We start from the raw sequence: 19,179 nt of genomic DNA, 5'->3' as shown, positions 1-19,179 counted from the left end.
GGATCTGAGTTCTCAATGCTAAACAATGACAGTCTTTCAAAATAGGGGTGGTCAGGGGCCTTCTATTCAAAGAATTATTGTATTTACAGCCTTCCCTAATCAAGGCCTTTTTTCCAGATGTCTTGGACTTCATTATTCATAACCACATGGTGTCTGGGGGTTAAAATTGAATTATGACCTAGGGCAAAAGTGGAGGCATCCCTAACATTCTTGGTTCATGCTGTCCTTGGGGTCACAATTCTTTTTCCCAGCATCCTTAGCAGTTTCCAAGTTATGTACCACAATGCCTTGGGGAAAATTAGGGAAATTCCACTTATTGAGCATTAAAATATTCAACAACACCCCTATGACTTTGCTGAAGTGTCCTGGTACAATTTTGGAATGTGAATTTGGAGGCTTGTCAGAGTGTGAAGATGTATAATCCAAATATAAAGAGAACAAGGCCTTGATGTGGCTCATGAATCATTACTAAAGAGTAGGGCCTCTGAAACCCTGCATATGTTCCCAAACTATGATAATAGTTTTCATTATTGTTCATGTTGGCTTAGGATTTGGAACATAGTGACATTAAAAGGATTACATGCTCCTAATTTCTGCATTAGCATCTTACTGCAAGAAGCTCACAAGACATCTGGTCACTGTTTTCTCTCTCTGGGTGAGATATATTGTATTTCTATTTAAATATGAATAACTGTTTCTAAGTGGGCATATTTACATATATAAAACAATCAGCTATCTAGATCTGTGCCCAGATTTGCTTTCCTTTCCGATAATATGTAAATAACCGGTAAAATAAAGTAGGAATTGCTAACTTGCTGTTTTATTGTTCTTAGTTCCTGTATCTGAAAATGCAGCTTGAAAGTACAGCTAAAAAACTGGGAAAGCCTTAGGCTATTTAAATTCCATGGTGTTGAACTACTACTAAAGGCAAAGTTGTGTTTTTTTAAGTGGTAATCCTAAAAAGTACAAAACAGGCACAAAATTATTATTAACATGAGCTTTTAAAAGCTGCTAGAAGGTCCAAATCTTTCAGATATGATTTCGTATCCCTTGGGTGATTGACAAAATGAAATTACAAATTGGTTAGTTGAATATTACCTTTCAACAGGCACACATCTGTGTGAGACACATACCGTATATACTTGAGTATAAGCCGACTCGAGTATAAGCCGAGACCCCCATTTTCACCCCCAAAAACTGGAAAAAGTTCGTGACTCGAGTATAAGCCGATCCGCCGTTCTGCAAGCCTCCGCCGCCAGCAGAGGCTCGATCCGCCATTTTGCAAGCCTGAATACACAGGAATACCCTGTGTGGCCGCGGCTCTCGGGGAAGCCCTGGCTGTCCGCTTCCTCGTTCCACGCTGCCATTCGGGGCCCGCGCGTTCCCTGGGCAAATCGCGGCGCCCAGCAGGCGAGGAAACACGCCCGCTCCAGTCGCCCCCCCTTCCCTCAGGAGACGCGAAGCAAGTGACCGCCCGGAACTTACCGAGGACTTGCGCGCGGCCGAGGCTTCGGTGCTTCCAGGATCGCGCGCACCTCTCCCAAGCCGCCGCCGTCCGGAGACCTGCCGAAGTTTGGGGAGATTTGGGGAGGTGCGCGCGCACCTCCCCAAACCTCCCCAAACGTCAGCAGGTCTCCGGATCTCCGTGCCTTGCCTGCCTGCTTCTTTCGCTCACCCGTGCTTTCTCTCCCCATCGCTCACCCGTGCTTTCCCCCCCCATCGCTCACCCGTGCTTTCCCCCCCCATCGCTCACCCGTGCTTTCCCCCCCCATCGCTCACCCGTGCTTTCCCCCCCCATCGCTCACCCGTGCTTTCCCCCCCCATCGCTCACCCGTGCTTTCTCTCCCCATCGCTCACCCGTGCTTTCCCCCCCCATCGCTCACCCGTGCTTTCCCCCCCCATCGCTCACCCGTGCTTTCCCCCCCATCGCTCACCCGTGCTTTCTCTCCCCATCGCTCACCCGTGCTTTCCCCCCCCATCGCTCACCCGTGCTTTCTCTCCCCATCGCTCACCCGTGCCGCCCCGAAAATGCCGCTGCCGCTCGCCCGCTTGCTCGCTTCCTCGCCCGGGGACCAGCACCAGCCAGCCAGCCCGCCGGCGAGAAGCCCGGCCCGGAGGTGAGGGGAGGGAGCGGAGTCGCTCACCCGTGCTTTCCCCCCCCATCGCTCACCCGTGCTTTCTCTCCCCATCGCTCACCCGTGCTTTCCCCCCCCATCGCTCACCCGTGCTTTCTCTCCCCATCGCTCACCCGTGCCGCCCCGAAAATGCCGCTGCCGCTCGCCCGCTTGCTCGCTTCCTCGCCCGGGGACCAGCACCAGCCAGCCAGCCCGCCGGCGAGAAGCCCGGCCCGGAGGTGAGGGGAGGGAGCGGAGTCGCTCACCCGTGCTTTCCCCCCCCCCATCGCTCACCCGTGCTTTCTCTCCCCATCAAAGATTCTTGGAAGTAATGGTTGGAAAAGTTTGCAAGTCTTTGGGAAAGTTCAAGAAGTGAAAGGAATACCCTCCTCTTGAAAGACCAGATAAGGCAGACAGGGAGATGAAGAGTTCAACCGAGTTTCCTCTTTTGTTCAGGCATCTGCACCCGCTGCTTTTAAACTCGCCTGGCGCTGCAACGGCACCCGTTTTCCCCGGCGAGTTTTCCCTACCTGGCCCCTGCAGAATCGCAGCGGCGCCCCCGGAGAAGCCTACCCCGAGGCTGCGGCCGATTTTTCCTTCTCCTAGACTCTGCCGCCCAGAGCGTTGTTTCTCCCCCTCGTGCGTGCATGGGATGAGGCGAGAAACCAACAGCCTGCGTCCGTCTCTCTTTATGTATATTTCTGTATATATCTTATCTCGGGATCTAGACCTTTCGAAGGAGAAGGGGCGGCTGGAGTTCGTGAGTTGCTGTGGGACCCAAGGGTTGGGGGAAGAGAGATGGGAGGGAAAAGGGGAGAAACCTGCCGCTGGCTAGTTCTTTGTCTGATCGGGGAGCCTGAACAAAAGAGGAAACTCGGTTGAACTCTTCATCTCCCTGTCTGCCTTATCTGGCTTTTTGAAACGCACCACCGGCTGCTCCGTCCAGAAGCCCAGATTCGGGAGGGCTGCTTGGCTTCCACTTGAGCCCATCTATGTCCGCGGGCCCCCCCCACTACCCCTAGACCTCCGCCGCCGGCGGAGGCTGGATCCGCGCTCCGCAGCGGCAGGGCGCGGATCCAGCAGAAAGAAGCAGGCAGGCAAGGCACGGAGATCCGGAGACCTGCTGATGATTGGGGAGGTTTGGGCACCTCCCCAAACCTCGGCAGGTCTTCGGATCTCCGTGCCTTGCCTGCCTGCTTCTTTCTGCTGGATCCGCGCCCTGCCGCCGGCAGAGGCTTGCGGAGCGCGGATCCAGTGTGGGGGGGGGGAAAGCCCTTTAGCAGGATTTGCCTGCATGCCGGCGGAGGCTGGATCCGTGCTCCACAAGCCTCTGCCGGCGGCAGGGCGCGGATCCAGCAGAAAGAAGCAGGCAGGCAAGGCACGGAGATCCGAAGACCTGCCGAGGTTTGGGGAGGTGCCCAAACCTCCCCAATCATCAGCAGGTCTCCGGATCTCCGTGCCTTGCCTGCCTGCTTCTTTCTGCTGGATCCGCGCCCTGCCGCTGCAGAGCGCGGATCCAGCCTCCGCCGGCGGCGGAGGTCTAGGGGTAGTGGGGGGGGGCCCGCGGACATAGATGGGCTCAAGTGGAAGCCAAGCAGCCCTCCCGAATCTGGGCTTCTGGACGGAGCAGCCGGTGGTGCGTTTCAAAAAGCCAGATAAGGCAGACAGGGAGATGAAGAGTTCAACCGAGTTTCCTCTTTTGTTCAGGCTCCCCGATCAGACAAAGAACTAGCCAGCGGCAGGTTTCTCCCCTTTTCCCTCCCATCTCTCTTCCCCCAACCCTTGGGTCCCACAGCAACTCACGAACTCCAGCCGCCCCTTCTCCTTCGAAAGGTCTAGATCCCGAGATAAGATATATACAGAAATATACATAAAGAGAGACGGACGCAGGCTGTTGGTTTCTCGCCTCATCCCATGCACGCATGAGGGGGAGAAACAACGCTCTGGGCGGCAGAGTCTAGGAGAAGGAAAAATCGGCCGCAGCCTCGGGGTAGGCTTCTCCGGGGGCGCCGCCGCGATTCTGCAGGGGCCAGGTAGGGAAAACTCGCCGGGGGAAACGGGTGCCGTTGCAGCGCCAGGCGAGTTTAAAAGCAGCGGGTGCAGATGCCTGAACAAAAGAGGAAACTCGGTTGAACTCTTCATCTCCCTGTCTGCCTTATCTGGTCTTTCAAGAGGAGGGTATTCCTTTCACTTCTTGAACTTTCCCAAAGACTTGCAAACTTTTCCAACCATTACTTCCAAGAATCTTTGATGGGGAGAGAAAGCACGGGTGAGCGATGGGGGGGGGAAAGCACGGGTGAGCGACTCCGCTCCCTCCCCTCACCTCCGGGCCGGGCTTCTCGCCGGCGGGCTGGCTGGCTGGTGCTGGTCCCCGGGCGAGGAAGCGAGCAAGCGGGCGAGCGGCAGCGGCATTTTCGGGGCGGCACGGGTGAGCGATGGGGAGAGAAAGCACGGGTGAGCGATGGGGGGGGAAAGCACGGGTGAGCGATGGGGAGAGAAAGCACGGGTGAGCGATGGGGGGGGGAAAGCACGGGTGAGCGACTCCGCTCCCTCCCCTCACCTCCGGGCCGGGCTTCTCGCCGGCGGGCTGGCTGGCTGGTGCTGGTCCCCGGGCGAGGAAGCGAGCAAGCGGGCGAGCGGCAGCGGCATTTTCGGGGCGGCACGGGTGAGCGATGGGGAGAGAAAGCACGGGTGAGCGATGGGGGGGGAAAGCACGGGTGAGCGATGGGGAGAGAAAGCACGGGTGAGCGATGGGGGGGGAAAGCACGGGTGAGCGACTCCGCTCCCTCCCCTCACCTCCGGGCCGGGCTTCTCGCCGGCGGGCTGGCTGGCTGGTGCTGGTCCCCGGGCGAGGAAGCGAGCAAGCGGGCGAGCGGCAGCGGCATTTTCGGGGCGGCACGGGTGAGCGATGGGGAGAGAAAGCACGGGTGAGCGATGGGGAGAGAAAGCACGGGTGAGCGATGGGGGGGGGAAAGCACGGGTGAGCGACTCCGCTCCCTCCCCTCACCTCCGGGCCGGGCTTCTCGCCGGCGGGCTGGCTGGCTGGTGCTGGTCCCCGGGCGAGGAAGCGAGCAAGCGGGCGAGCGGCAGCGGCATTTTCGGGGCGGCACGGGTGAGCGATGGGGAGAGAAAGCACGGGTGAGCGATGGGGGGGGAAAGCACGGGTGAGCGATGGGGAGAGAAAGCACGGGTGAGCGATGGGGGGGGAAAGCACGGGTGAGCGATGGGGAGAGAAAGCACGGGTGAGCGATGGGGGGGGAAAGCACGGGTGAGCGATGGGGGGGAAAGCACGGGTGAGCGATGGGGGGGGGAAAGCGGCAGCGGCATTTTCGGGGGCAGCGGGTGAGCGATGGGGGGGGGGGAAAGCGGCAGCGGCATTTTCGGGGGCAGCGGGTGAGCGATGGGGGGGGGAAAGCGGCAGCGGCATTTTCGGGGGCAGCGGGTGAGCGATGGGGGGAAAGCGGCAGCGGCATTTTCGGGGGCAGCGGGTGAGCGATGGGGGGGGAAAGCGGCAGCGGCGGTTGTTGGGGGCGCAGCAGGCGAGGCAGCTTCTCTCAGCAGCCTGTTCCGAACGAACGGACAGTTCTTTTTTTTTGTTGACTGGAGTATAAGCCGAAGTGGAGTTTTTCAGCCCAAAAAGTGGGCTGAAAAATTCGGCTTATACTCAAGTATATACGGTAGTTATTATACAAATTATCCACCCCATAATTTTGCATTCATCTTCTTTGATAGCTTAGAATTACCATTGGTACAAGCATAAAATAGAGTAGAACAACACATCTCAAGAAGGATCGGTCATCCGAAAAATACCAGTAACTGGTTCAGAGTCTTCCTTCTTTGTCTTTCAAAGATTTGACACATTTTTCTTCCCAAGATTACTCAGTTATTCTATATGCCTCCTACGATCTTTGAAATAGAAGCAGTTTATAAATTTCATAAATAAATCAATTTGCTGCTGCAATTATAGGTGGTACATGCTATAATGTAACAATCCAATCCAACTTTTTTCAGTCTGAACTTATCAAGGTTAATTGGGTTTATCTTTGGTTGCCAGAATCATTGTGATGAGGAATAATGGAAGTTTAGTTGAAAGGGTGGAAAAACTGAGAATGTAATCCTGTAACGCCGAGGGGATATTTACTTCTTGTTATGAAAACAGTTGCTGTGCTTCAGAGGTGGCTTTCCATATATTGCTGAATTTCAGTTGCCACTAGCTACAGCCAGCACGTTCAGTAACAAAAGATTCTACAAATGGTTGTTCAACAACTTCTGAAGAATCACCATTTAGCTCTGCTTCATCTTGTTCATGCAACAGTAGGAAGTAAAAGATGATGAGCAAAAAAAGAATTTGTGCATTGATTTTTTTTAAAGGAACAGGAGCTCTGATAGGTAAAAAGTATATATACTGAAAGAATGAGAGGTGAGGGAAGGAAGAAAAATCTTTCCATCTTGGAAAACAGCCATTCACTTAACATCTCCCCAGTTTAACAGGAACAGAATGCCAGGAGAGAGGAATGGTCCAAGGTACCTTCTTGTGGCCTGACCATTTGTGATCCTTCTACCAAACCATCTGGTATTGACCTGCCTTACTTTGTCTGGTCCAAATTGAACAGAATTGGGTGTGATACTGGAAGACGTGTATCAGTGTGATTTTAATAAACGAACCATATGAAACTAAAAGATTACTGTAAAAAAGAAAAGCAACATAATTAGATATTTTAAAACTTGAGTAATGTTTTTTGAAAGTTCAAAAAGAGACTGAAGAACAAAAGAGCTTGCGAAGACAAAATTTTAATCTTAGGGTCGGTCACTCAGTCTCATTGCTTTTGATGAGCACTTGTGAGTAAAGCCACTAATGTGTCTTCCAACTAAAGTAACTGGATAGCAGCCATCACAGCATCATCATTAATAATCTGAACAGGAGTGGAAAACAATACAATAGAAAAAATTGAGGGAGAAAATCTGATTGCTTCTATAATGTAGGCAGGCAGAGAATTAAATGGCACTTAATCATGGTTTGTTCCATGTTTAAAAAGGTAAGCATTGCTTTAAAACAATTGTTCTTTCAGCCAAATGTGCATAGCTTTTTCTTTCTTTCAGATTCAGCCCATAGTTCTGGGAGGTTACAGATAAAGAAAAAATAATTGATCATATTTATTAGGAATGATGGATAGTGGGTAAATTGTTATTACAATACAAAATGAAAAAGCCATAGGAAACCTGAGGAAATGCAAGCTTGGGGAGATGTAATATGACATAATCAGATTCATATCTGTTAGCCTGAAATGCAGATTAGAATTCACCAGCTACTTTGCACCAATGAATAAATCTATATTCTGAGAGAAAATTCATGTACAAATACATATTTAAATGGGTATTTAAATGCAAATTATCAGAATCTTTTTAAAAGCATAAATGAATGTAAAAAGAGGACAGAATAAGGTGAGGAACTATTAGTATTGAGCTGGGTTCAAAAAAAAGTCACAATGTCAGCAAAATAGCATCTCATTAGCCTGAGTTATTTAAGCTTTCCAATTGCTGAAATGAGGAAAGTGAATACTGATGAACCTTGAAAGGCTCTATGCTATTCCAACATTAAGCTAGTAATAAGAAAACAGAGTAAGTATTCAGGGACAGAAAGATTCCAGTCTGTCAAATTAATGTTTAGCTAAAATATAAACATGTCATAAAAGAAGATGGGGGAAAATATTAAGATTTTATCTGAACAGATACGTTTTGCAGACAAGGGGGAGAAATCTGCTTTGAATGCAATATAATCCATGACAATATTTATGACAAGAGTCCTGAACACTATGTGACAAACACAATATGACAAAATATATATTCTAAGTAGAAAAATAGGTTGCCGACTAAACTGGAAATCTGAAAAGCTGCCTAGAAGAAGCTGCCTGTTTTTCAGTCTCTTTTTAAGATTTAGTTTCCAGTCTCCTGAGCTTGTGAGCTTCAGGTTAACATAGTTAAAGGTAAAAGATGCTGGGAGTATTAGTTCAGTATTACCCTGAGGCCCACAGGTTCTCTGATAAAGAATAATGGATTTATTTATTATTGGAATAATAAGCCTTTAATTAACGTCAAATGCTAAGGTTCTGAATTTCTGAAGTGGAAGAGCTGAATCCCTGGATCAAATTAGGATATTCTGACTCCTCAGACCAAATCTCTGGACTTGATCCAAATTACATTTATTTATTATTTATTTCATTTAATATATATGCCATCCATTGCAGCTATTCTGGTGGAATGATAAAATTATCTTTTTAAATAATGATTAAAATGTAGAAAAATTCAATAAAGAGTAAAAACAAAGAGGACAGGCAACATAGTGATGGGGATCTTATCTCTATCCAATCACCCATTCCCAGCATAGAGCATCCTATTAGGGTTCCAGCTCAGCCAAAAGAGCCAGGTTTAAAGCTCTTCCAGAAGGCCAGGAGAGCAGGTGCTGATCCCACCTCCAGGGAGAGAATATTCCAAAGAAAGGCCACAGAAAAGAGCAGAAAAGGCTCTTCTCTTGGACCCACCAGCCAAAATTCTTTGCCCTGTAAACCGCCCTGAGTCCTTCGGGAATAGGGCGGTATAGAAATTTAAATAAATAAATAAATAAATAAATAAATAAATAAATAAATAAATAAATAAATAAATAAATAAATAAGAACAAGCAGGACTTTGAGTTGAGGTGGCTGCTCAGATACCCTGATCCCATGCCATAAAGGGTTCTGAATACTCGTCAATCCAACATTTTGTCTCTCTAGTCCAGGGGTCCCCAGTTCCTGGGTCATGGCCCACTACTGGGCCACATCTGTTTGGAACCGGGCTGCAGAAGCAGCAGACATGCATGCTTTGTGCACGTGCATGCCTGCCACTCACATGGAACCATCCCCCCTCTTGCTGGGTTACCAAGCTGGAAAAGTTGAGGATTGCTACTATTGGCTATGCCTTCCCAGTAGCTCTCTTCCAGGTTGATATTATTCTGCTCCGGCCTGACTTTGAATTACAAAGCTGATATATGAAATCCTAAAGTTAGGGTTCCTCAGCATTCCTGAGCTAGAATGAATACATTTGAGGGCCAGTTGGGTGTTATGATTAAGGCGCTGTAGGAATCTAGGCCTTCCTTAGGCATGAAGTCAGCTAGGTGACTTTGAGCCAGTCACTCACTCTCTCACACCTCAATCCACTTCACAGGGTTGTTGTGGGAAAAATAAACAACCTTGAGGTGACAAAGTATATATTTTTAAAAGAGAGGATAAAACTATAGCTCTTCCATCTTATAAGACAAAACAGGTGTCAACAACAGAGGGCCTTTTTGATGCTACCACAGGACAGCTTCTCATCATATGTAACTGTATACAAATCTCTATTCAAACAACTCCAGATTATCCCCTCAGTACAGTACTTTCATGGCTGCAGTTTTTCCATGTAAACTTTGCCCATGGATTTTTTTTTCAGGTGAAGGGTTTGTTTGAATTGGATTTATATTGGCTTGGTAATATTGAATAGCTTTGTGGTGGTTTAGGTCTTGAAGAAGAGAATATAAATATAGAGATAATAAAATCAAATGGGATGAAATATGAAATGTCTGAAGAGTGGGTGGTTCATTGATCCACGGCAGTTTCACTACATTCAATTGCTTTTAGGAGATGATGGTATTTAAATTTCTCTTGACAAATATATGATAGGGCTTTAAAGGACGGCTGTCAAGGCCAAACGTGAAATCTAAAATCCAGATTCTTCTTAAACATGCACAAAAAGTATACAAACAGAAGGATCCCACCCCCATTTTCGTAACACTGTGAGAATGAAGGTGGATTGTTTAGGACTTTAGCTATGGCATGTCTCTGCTCATGTTTTCTTCTCCTATAAACACAAGGCTTCTGTCCTTTAACTTTGTTTTTAAAGATTTTCTTAAAGTTTATTTTCTTGATGTTCTTGATTTTTCCCATCCTAATGTTTTGAGCTCCCTAATAACTTATCACTTGAACTAGAAAAAGAGTTAAAGCAGCTTTTCTCATAACATAATATTTTTATCTATTCAAGTTGAAATCTGATACTCAAAACAGTAAGGTCTCTCAATCTTGAGATTTGTAGCCATATAAAGCCATGTAAAGCTGGTTGGGCACTTTATGGGAAAAGAGTTCAGAAGCTATAATCATTCCAGGGATCTCCAGTTTAATACTGGGTATATGTACCTGCCTTTGAAATTAGCCTTGATTCCTGATTCCTGAAGGATTTTTGGAAGCATTTGCCAGCTTCTTCCTAGGGCTGAGAGAGAGGTAGTAGCCCAAAGTCAGCCAGCCAATTTTCTGGCTGAGGCAGGACTATAACTCATGATGATTTGTAATCTGGTGCCTTAACTGGCTTAAATATTTGACTTAATTTCTCCCCAACTGCTTCAGTAAATGACCAGCATTGCTAGTATATCATGAATGTATTTCTACCATAAAGATGTGCGGACTATATTCTAAGTCTGACCAGTTTCTAACTTGGATAGGCTAGCTAGTGGTTTGTTGTGTTCACTTATTTTAGTGTTTAATATATTATGAAAACTCAGCAAATAGACCCATGGCAAAATCAGATTTAGACAGTTGTGTGAAAGCCACTTGAAAATGAAGAACCAGCTTCCGGTTTGCGCTTGCAGCACTGACAGATGTGCACAGAGAGCTCTCCTCCCCGCCGCCCAGTTTTCGTCCGTTGGAAGACCCTGAAAAGCATCGAAAGTCGCCCTGGAGGACTGTTCGCAGAGGAGTAGCAGCCCCTCCGTTTGATCTGGAGCAGCTCCTCTGGACCGGCGAAGAAAAGATCGGCCATCAACATGGCCGATCATCAAGCCATACCAGCCAAAAGCACTAACAAGCATGAAGAAAGCAATGCGGAGGAACTGGGTGAGACCCTACCTTTCTTATTCCCACAACTACTTTCCTGTGGGAGCATTTTGAAAATGTTTTTCCCCCCTTTGGAATAGCAGCATCTGCCTACTTGGGGATATAAAGCTTTGAAAAAAAAAGGAAAAATATAACCAAATTAAACAACTAAAAAATGGACTTGCACCTTTTGGATATTTGAGGTCCCAAAAAGTTCCTATTTCTACGGGGACCTATTACCCTATCTATTTGTTAGGATGGGGAAAAAAGAGGAAAAATTTAAACTGGATAAAAGCTTAATTGGAGCTTGGAAAAGGATTTTATATGCTACTAAGGACATCTTGTGGCAAAGCCTGGAACAGCAAGGAAATTTACCTTTTACTGTGAGACCTGACTACAGCCTAGCTGACCTTGGCATTATCTAAAAAAGGTAAGGTAAAAAGGCATTATCTTAAAAAGGTAATTTGAAACAGCTGGTGGAGAAAACAACTCCCAGGAATAGTGGAGGTGGACATTTACTGAGTTTTATTAAAAATAGCCTCCACTAAAGAACTATCTGCAAACACCTTAGAAATGGAGGAATACTATCCACAACTTAACTGTAAACTTATACTTGAAACAATCCTTACATTACTGAGCAGGCGAAATCTAGACTGAAAGACAAAGGTGCCAGCCTAAATTTACAAAATGAAACCCTGATTTCAATCGACGAATCTACAATCCAAAAAGCCACAGAAGAGGAAGAAATTAATATCAAGACAGAGGACTTTAAAGAACAACAAGTACAATCTACTGAGAACCCCGATAGCCAAACCTTGATGTCAGCTAAAGAACCTGCAACCCAAAAAACAACACAAACTGAAGAAAACAACACTAAGATGGAGGGTTCTAAAGATTTACAACTACAACATACTGAAAACTTAAGACAACCATACAACAACTTCAACTCTGGACATGACCTCTCACCCAAGCCAGATGAAACTGAAAGAAGAAGACTGGACTGAACTGATGACAAATATAGTGATCTAAACATGAACTATCAGAGCAACAATTTAATGATTATAAAGGGGCCAGTTCCTTTGAAAAATTGACAACTGGATGGTCTCCCTTGATTAAAATAACATGTGTAGGAATGAAGGGAGATCCATTTGAGGATTTAAAGGCACTGGTATGGAAGCCTGCTTGGCACAAAAAAAGCCAGTTAGACTTTAAAAAAATATGTTTTTTTCTTTTTTCCCCTTTTTTAATCTATAATGGAAGAGCCTAAAATTTTACTTAATGGGTCAAGGGGAGACTTTAAAAGATATTATTTGATTTAATATTTAGGATTTAGACTTACAAGGGAAATTAAAATTAGCTATTAGAATATAGTTTTGACTTATAATATGGAAGTTGGATTGAGACAAAGGATACTTTATTAGTAAGTGATGAGGTACTAGGATGACAAATAGAATATATCTGTGAAATATACTTGTGAAATAAAATAAGAATGTATTTAAGCAATATGTTTATTTTAGATATGATAACTATTAAGTAATGAAATAGGGGAAATTTGGGTTACCTGAAAGTTAAATACTATGGATCTTAAAGGCTAAATTGGAGCACTGTAATTGAAAATTGGTAAAACCTTAAAAACAGGACATGATAACTATAAGTAAAAATATATTGATAAATATCTTAACTGATTGTGTTATAACTAGAAATGTATTAACTTGGACTTCCGGTTTGCCAAGCCAGCCGACATAGACGTCTGGAGGACGGCTCTCAACTTCCACATCCAGTTTCGCATTGCTGGGGGGGTCCTAAAAGGGCCGAAGAGCCGCCTTGGAGGGGTGACCAGATAGAAGGGGCTTTTGCAGAAACGCAAGGGAGCCACAACCCCCCCCCCCATTAGTGCCTGCATTCCCTTTGTACCGGCGGACAAAAGACTGGCCATAGTAATATGGCCAGTTACTAGGCTGCAGACAGCCGAAGTCAAACTTACCATCAGGCAACATAAAAGCAGCATGGAAGAGACGGGGGTAAGATTCCTCTCTTATACCTTAATCTTCTTCTTTTCATCTAAATAAGCTGCTGAGTATCTTCCTCCCTGTAGAGACGGAGGTGGGAATTCAATCCTCCCTTCAAATAAGCGGCGAGCAAGCCCAGGGGTGTTTTTAAAAAAGACGTTGAAAAAAGAAACAGACTAAAAGAAAATAATTTTCAAAGTACTTGGGGGACACCCAGTGGCTAAACCTGAAATTGCAATCTGACTTTCTCTTAAAAAAAAACAAGAAAATATTTAAGAAAAACAAGATAAGATTAACCTTGAACACCAGATGTGAAACTTCACTATGGAAGAGTTTCAAAAACAAATCTATGCTATGTGGGAAATATCTTACCAAACGTATCAGTTCCTTTCTACAGCTGGCAATGAAATAAGAGCTTTTGGAAAAGAATTAGAAAGCATCTTGAAGAAACAAACTCAAACTGACTACAACTAATATTTTAATTGGGACAGCACTTAACAGAAGAAATTGAACAATCAAATACATTGGCAGAAGAATTAAATATTCAACAAATACAGACTTCTGAAGATTATAATGGGAAACAGGTGGAAAAAAATTTATTCAGACCAGGACAATTATATCAAGAGGTGAAAATAATGAGAAGATTTGGTGCTGTTAACAGACTCCTCAATCCTTCAAAAGTGGAGACTGGAGGGCCACTTCAATATGATATAACAACACAAGAATGCTTTGATGACCCTGAGGCAAAGAAGCGAAAAATGACATGGCAAAGGAAGAAAGCAAGAATAAGATTGAAGAAATATGGACATTCTTAAGAGGCCTGAAATAGATAATACCAAAACAGACAGGATTGTACTTGGATTACAAGAGATTGTTTTGATGAGTAGATAAAAATACTGACTAATCAAAAATAAATAAAAATAAAACACAGATGTATGAATGCTAACATTGAAATATTGAGTTCTTTAAATGATATGGACTAAGATGTATATATGTTAAGAATGATAGAATGTAACTAATATACTTGGATATAGTGACATGAGAGGATATATTAAATGTTGAAATGGAAGAAATTTTGGTTAATTTTTAATATGTGGAAACTATAAATGAGAAATAAGAATATTATATTGTCCTCCTCTTTCTCCTCCTTGCAATTGGTATCCTAATGACTACTATCCTAATACTGTACTACTAATATTGATATGGAAATGAGATAAATAAGAAGTGTATTACATTACTAGGTATTGGAGAAAATTGTGTAAAGGGAAAGGAGGTTATTTAGCAATATGAAAATGAGAAATTTTAAACGTTAAATTTTAATATCAATGTAAAATTAAAGCTAGAAAAATATATAAGGTGTTTGATGTTTTAAAGATGGAATGTTAAAATATAAAATATACTAAAGTATTGATAAATATAAGAAAACTATTAAATGACTGACGGATAGCAATGAGAAGTATGTTAATTTAGATAAGAGATAGTATGTATTAAAGGAAAAAAGAGAGGAAGTATTGGTTACAACAATTTGGAGATTTGTAATAATATGTATTTGTCTGAAATGGAACTATTGTAACCCAGACACCACGTTGCTTTTTAAAGATACTAATGTAATATTGGAAAACTAATAAAAAATAAAATAAAATAAAATAAAAAGAAATGTATTAACTTGATTGTGACATAGTAATTATGGGAAACAGAAAGGGAATTTTTAGATGATTTCACCTGAGGTAGGTACAAATGATTTTGTTACTGGACTATTGATTACCCAATCACCATGTTGCTTTCTAAACATTTTAATATTTTGATGTAAAATTGGAAAATTAATAAAACTTGTTTTTTAAAAAAAGAAAATGAAGAACCAACCTGGATCAGATCGCACCTGGAACTAGTCTAGTACTGATTCCCACAATAGCCAAAGAGATAGCTCAAAAGGAGAATGGTACAGAGCTATACAGCAGGAATTTTCAACTGGTGGTACGCGTACCACTAGTGGTACGCGAGCACAGGGCTGGTGGTATGCGAAGGACCAGTTGAACAGCACTGTAAAAAAAAAGTAAAAAAAGTTTTTAAAAAGCGTTTTTTACAAACCTGCTTTCAGCCGCATTCCGTTTCTCCATTTGCTTCTCAGCCTTCAGTGTTTTGGGACAAAAAAAAAGTTCCATGAGACTTTCTAACTTCTCACAAGATCTCACAAGAATTTAGAAAGTCTCATGGAACTTTTTGTTTCTTTTTTATCGATAGTCCCACAAACGTGGGGAAGGCTGAGAAGGGAACGGAGAAATGGAATGCAGCTGAAAGCAGGTTAGTAAAAAAACACTTGGGGGAGGTGAGGGCATGTGGGTGGGGGGGGCAGAGGCGGTCACCTTACCCTGCATGGTGGGAGGGTTAATGGGTGTGGGGGGCCCAGGAGGAGCTGTGTAAAGCAGGCGGAGGAGAGGCCAGATAGATTGTGAGCGCTGCTTGGGGCAGAGGGCGATTGCACTGTAGAGGCACTGCTTGGGGCGGAGGGCGATCGCACGCATGAACAGGACAGCCACATACGGCAGAGGTGCTGCTCGGGGCTGGAGGAGAGGCTGGGCAGATTGCGGGCACTGGCGGCAGCACTGGCGCGGAGAGCGAACGCACACGTGAGGGGGAAAGATGTGCATGGCACTGCTTGGGGCCATAGGGTGATCGCACGTCTGAGCGCCCTTCGTGCCGGCACTGACGTCAGTGCCCGCAATCTGCCCGGCCTCCCCTCCGGCCCTGAGCAGCGCCTCTGCCGTGTGCGGCTGTCCTGTTTGCGAGGGCTTCTCTCACCTATTGGATATCAGCAGCCCAGATTTGGTAGCTCCACTTAAGACCTGAGGAGATTTCTCTTCGCCGAGCGGGAGATGTGACCCAGCGCCTGCCACCACGGCTTGCTACTGTTCCCCATGTTTTCCAATTGACAAACCGTAGCTGCCCTTGAAAGTGGCTGGCTGGAACGGTCAATCTAAAAGCCTGATCAGCGGAGACATCTCCAAGCCGGGGACCTGGCTACACGTTGCTCCTCCGTCCTCCTTGCCTGCCCGGTTGCCTGGCTGGGACCCAGACCTCCCGCCTGGTTGCGACACAGAGGCTCCTCTGCAGTGGTGCTTCCAGCCAGCAGAGGCTGCTGTGGCAGCAGGCGGGCAAGTGAGGGAGGCATGGCATTGGCGCCCTCCTCCCTTCCCTTCCCTTCCTCTACCTCTGCTTTTCCCTGCGGTATCCTTGTCTCGGCATAGATAAGGCTGAGCGAGCAGGTAGGAGGCAGTGTCCTCCGGGCGCGCTCTGGGAGCCATGGGAAGGAGCAGCCGGCCCCGGATGGAGCTGCCCCACTGTGGCTCACGAGGATCCGGAACAAGCTCAGCTTCCTTCTTCCCAGCTCCAGGAAGCTGAAGCTCTCCCTGCCTACTGCGGCCACCGCCTGGCCTGCCAGCTCCTCCAGGGGAAGGAAGCTGTCCCACCCCGCCCCCACGGTGTCTTCTCCCACAGGTGTGGGAAGCGGCCCGACTAGGCTTGCCTTCGCGTGCCAGCTTTTCTCTGCCACTTGGGCTGTCCAATTGCAGCAGTTGGAGCAGCCCCTGAGCAACTATACTGGCTCAGGAATTCTGGGAGTTGAAGTCCATGAGTCATAAAAGAGCCAAGGTTGTCTATCCCTGCGTTAGCCCTAAGGATGCACCTGATTCGGGAACCGGGCGGGTGGGTGGGCTGGCAAGTAAAGGTGCCCCACTTGAAAACCTGGAGCGGATCTCCCATTTGGTCTGCACAGGGAAAGTGGGACCAATTGGAAGAGAAGCTGCAGACGGAGGCAGAGTCCAGTGGATTCTCTCCGCTGTCTCCTCACCAGCCCCTCCCGCCCCCCCAAGCCTTAGACTTAGGGAGGGAGGGAAGGAAGAATAGAGGGAAGAAAAGAAGAAAGGTAGGGATAAACAGTAACATGCCTTTTGAAAAGTTGGGTTTCCCTCCTGCCTACTCACAATAGTAACCCATGGATTCCTCCCCACACACACACACACAGAGGCCCCCTGCAACCTGAGGGAGGGAGAGGGAGGGACAATGGAAGGGAGGGAGGGAAGGAGGAAGGGACAAAGAAGGAGAAAAGAAAGGAAGGAAAGAAGGAAGGAAGGGACAATGGGAGAGAGGGAGGAAGGAGGGCACCCACCCAGTCAACCGCCCCTCCACCAGAGACCCATGGATTCCCCCCACACAGGCACCCTGCAATCTGAGTGATGAGCTGCCCCCACCACCATTGACTTCACTTGTCAAAAAGTTGCAAAAGGTGATCACATGACCCTGGGACACTGTGACCGTCATAAGTATGAATCAGTTGCCAAGCATCTGAATGTAAATCACATGACCCTGAGGATGCTGCAACAGTCATAACTGGAAAATGGTCATAAGTTACTTTTTCAGTGCCGTCATAACTTCAAACAGTCACTAAGCAAATTGTAAGTTGAGGGCTACCTGTACTTTTATCATTTTTTTCCTTTTTTTGGTCAAGTTTTTGACAATTTGCTGGTTGACTGGTGGTACTCGGACATTATCTTATCCTAAAAGTGGTACAATGGGTGAAAAGGTTGAAAAGCCCTGCTATACAGCATAACTATATAATTACAGTAGGTCTGTGCAGATTTAGAAAGACACTACACAAGCTGATGCCTTTTGATAAAAAATGTTAGTCAGAAAAGCTTCCATCAGACTACTGATTTTTTTGCTACTGCAAACAAACATGGCTTCTTTCCTATGAGGACAACATACTTTTAATGTGTGAATCATGTGTTACATGGATTGGATTATTTGGGAATACTGTCACATATAAGCTACCTGTAAATAGAAAAAATAGCACATATAGGAGGAAGGTTATCTGCCATGCAAGTGTTTCAGACCAGACTGCTAAATTGATTTTGGCATATTACTTTTTTAAATTAAATTAAAACCCTGAGTGGTCAAGTTGATAAGGTGTTTGTTGTGGAGAAAAATACAAGAGAATGTTCAGTATGCTGCCTTCAGCTGCAGTATGAAAGGTAGGTATAAATCTAATGAATAAATAAATGACTACTAATTTATTTATATCTTCCTTTTCCTCCAAGTGTTCAAGGCAACTTCAGTGTGATTTATTAAATTGTGTAGTTTTCATATCCAAAGTGTGAAAGATACTTTGGATCCATATACTTTAAACCTTCACTCCCTTTATCTTACCCCCATGGCAACAATCCTGTTTGGTTGGGCTAAAAAAGAGAGGGGCTGGTTTTTGTAATATTTTTCCAAGTCTCCATATTTGTATGGGTGATCTGATTTATTTAGTAATTAAATAATTTTAAAAAAATAGTGACATTTGTATTCTCATCTCCATTTGATTATATGCATGACCAGGTGAAAAAATTATCCCAAGTTGCTCATTTCAACAAAAAGTCAGGGATCTTGAGTTAGTTGATCTGCTTCATTTCCTGACAGGTTGGTTTGTTTGCTTGTATGTACACGTGTGTGTGTTTGTGTGTGTGTGTGTGTGTGTGTGTGTGCATACAAGAAAATTCATCACAGTAGGAACTGTTATTATGTGATAACACATTCATGAGAGTCTTTTGAGACTCAGCTACCAAACAATATAAATACATAAAATCAGACAAGTGCTATTAGTATCAGCTATTCTTACGATGACTTTAAACAGAAGCTCTGGAAAATACATGGAAAGTTTTATTATTATTAATATAATCCTAAATGACTCAATTGTTGTAAATAAATGTAACTCTTTATATCCCTGTATTTCTTCCATGGTTGAGGCATGCCTGCATATTTTATTTATTTATTTATTTATTTATTTGTTTTATATACCGCCCTTCTCCCGGAGGACTCAGGGCGGTGGACAGAGCAAAGTAAGTATACAATAAAGCAATAATAAAACAAATAGAACCCCAAATCTATCAGGCCAGGCCGGCTTGCTGGAATAGATAGGTTTTTAAGTCACGCCGGAAGGTGCGAAGGTCGGGGGCCATCCGGATTTCGGCTGGCAAGCAGTTCCAAAGGGTTGGCACACCCACCGAGAATGCTCTCCCCCTGGGGGCCACCAGCCGGCATTCTCTGACCGGTGGCACCCTGAGGAGGCCCTCTCTGTGGGAGCGCACAGGACGGAGGGGTGTTGACGCTGGCAGTAGGTGTTCCCGTAGGTAATCCGGACCC

The sequence above is a fragment of the Vipera berus genome (assembly GCF_964194415.1).
Source record: "Vipera berus genome assembly, chromosome: Z".
Lineage (NCBI taxonomy): Eukaryota > Metazoa > Chordata > Lepidosauria > Squamata > Viperidae > Vipera > Vipera berus.
Note: the sequence above shows the minus strand (reverse complement) of the source record.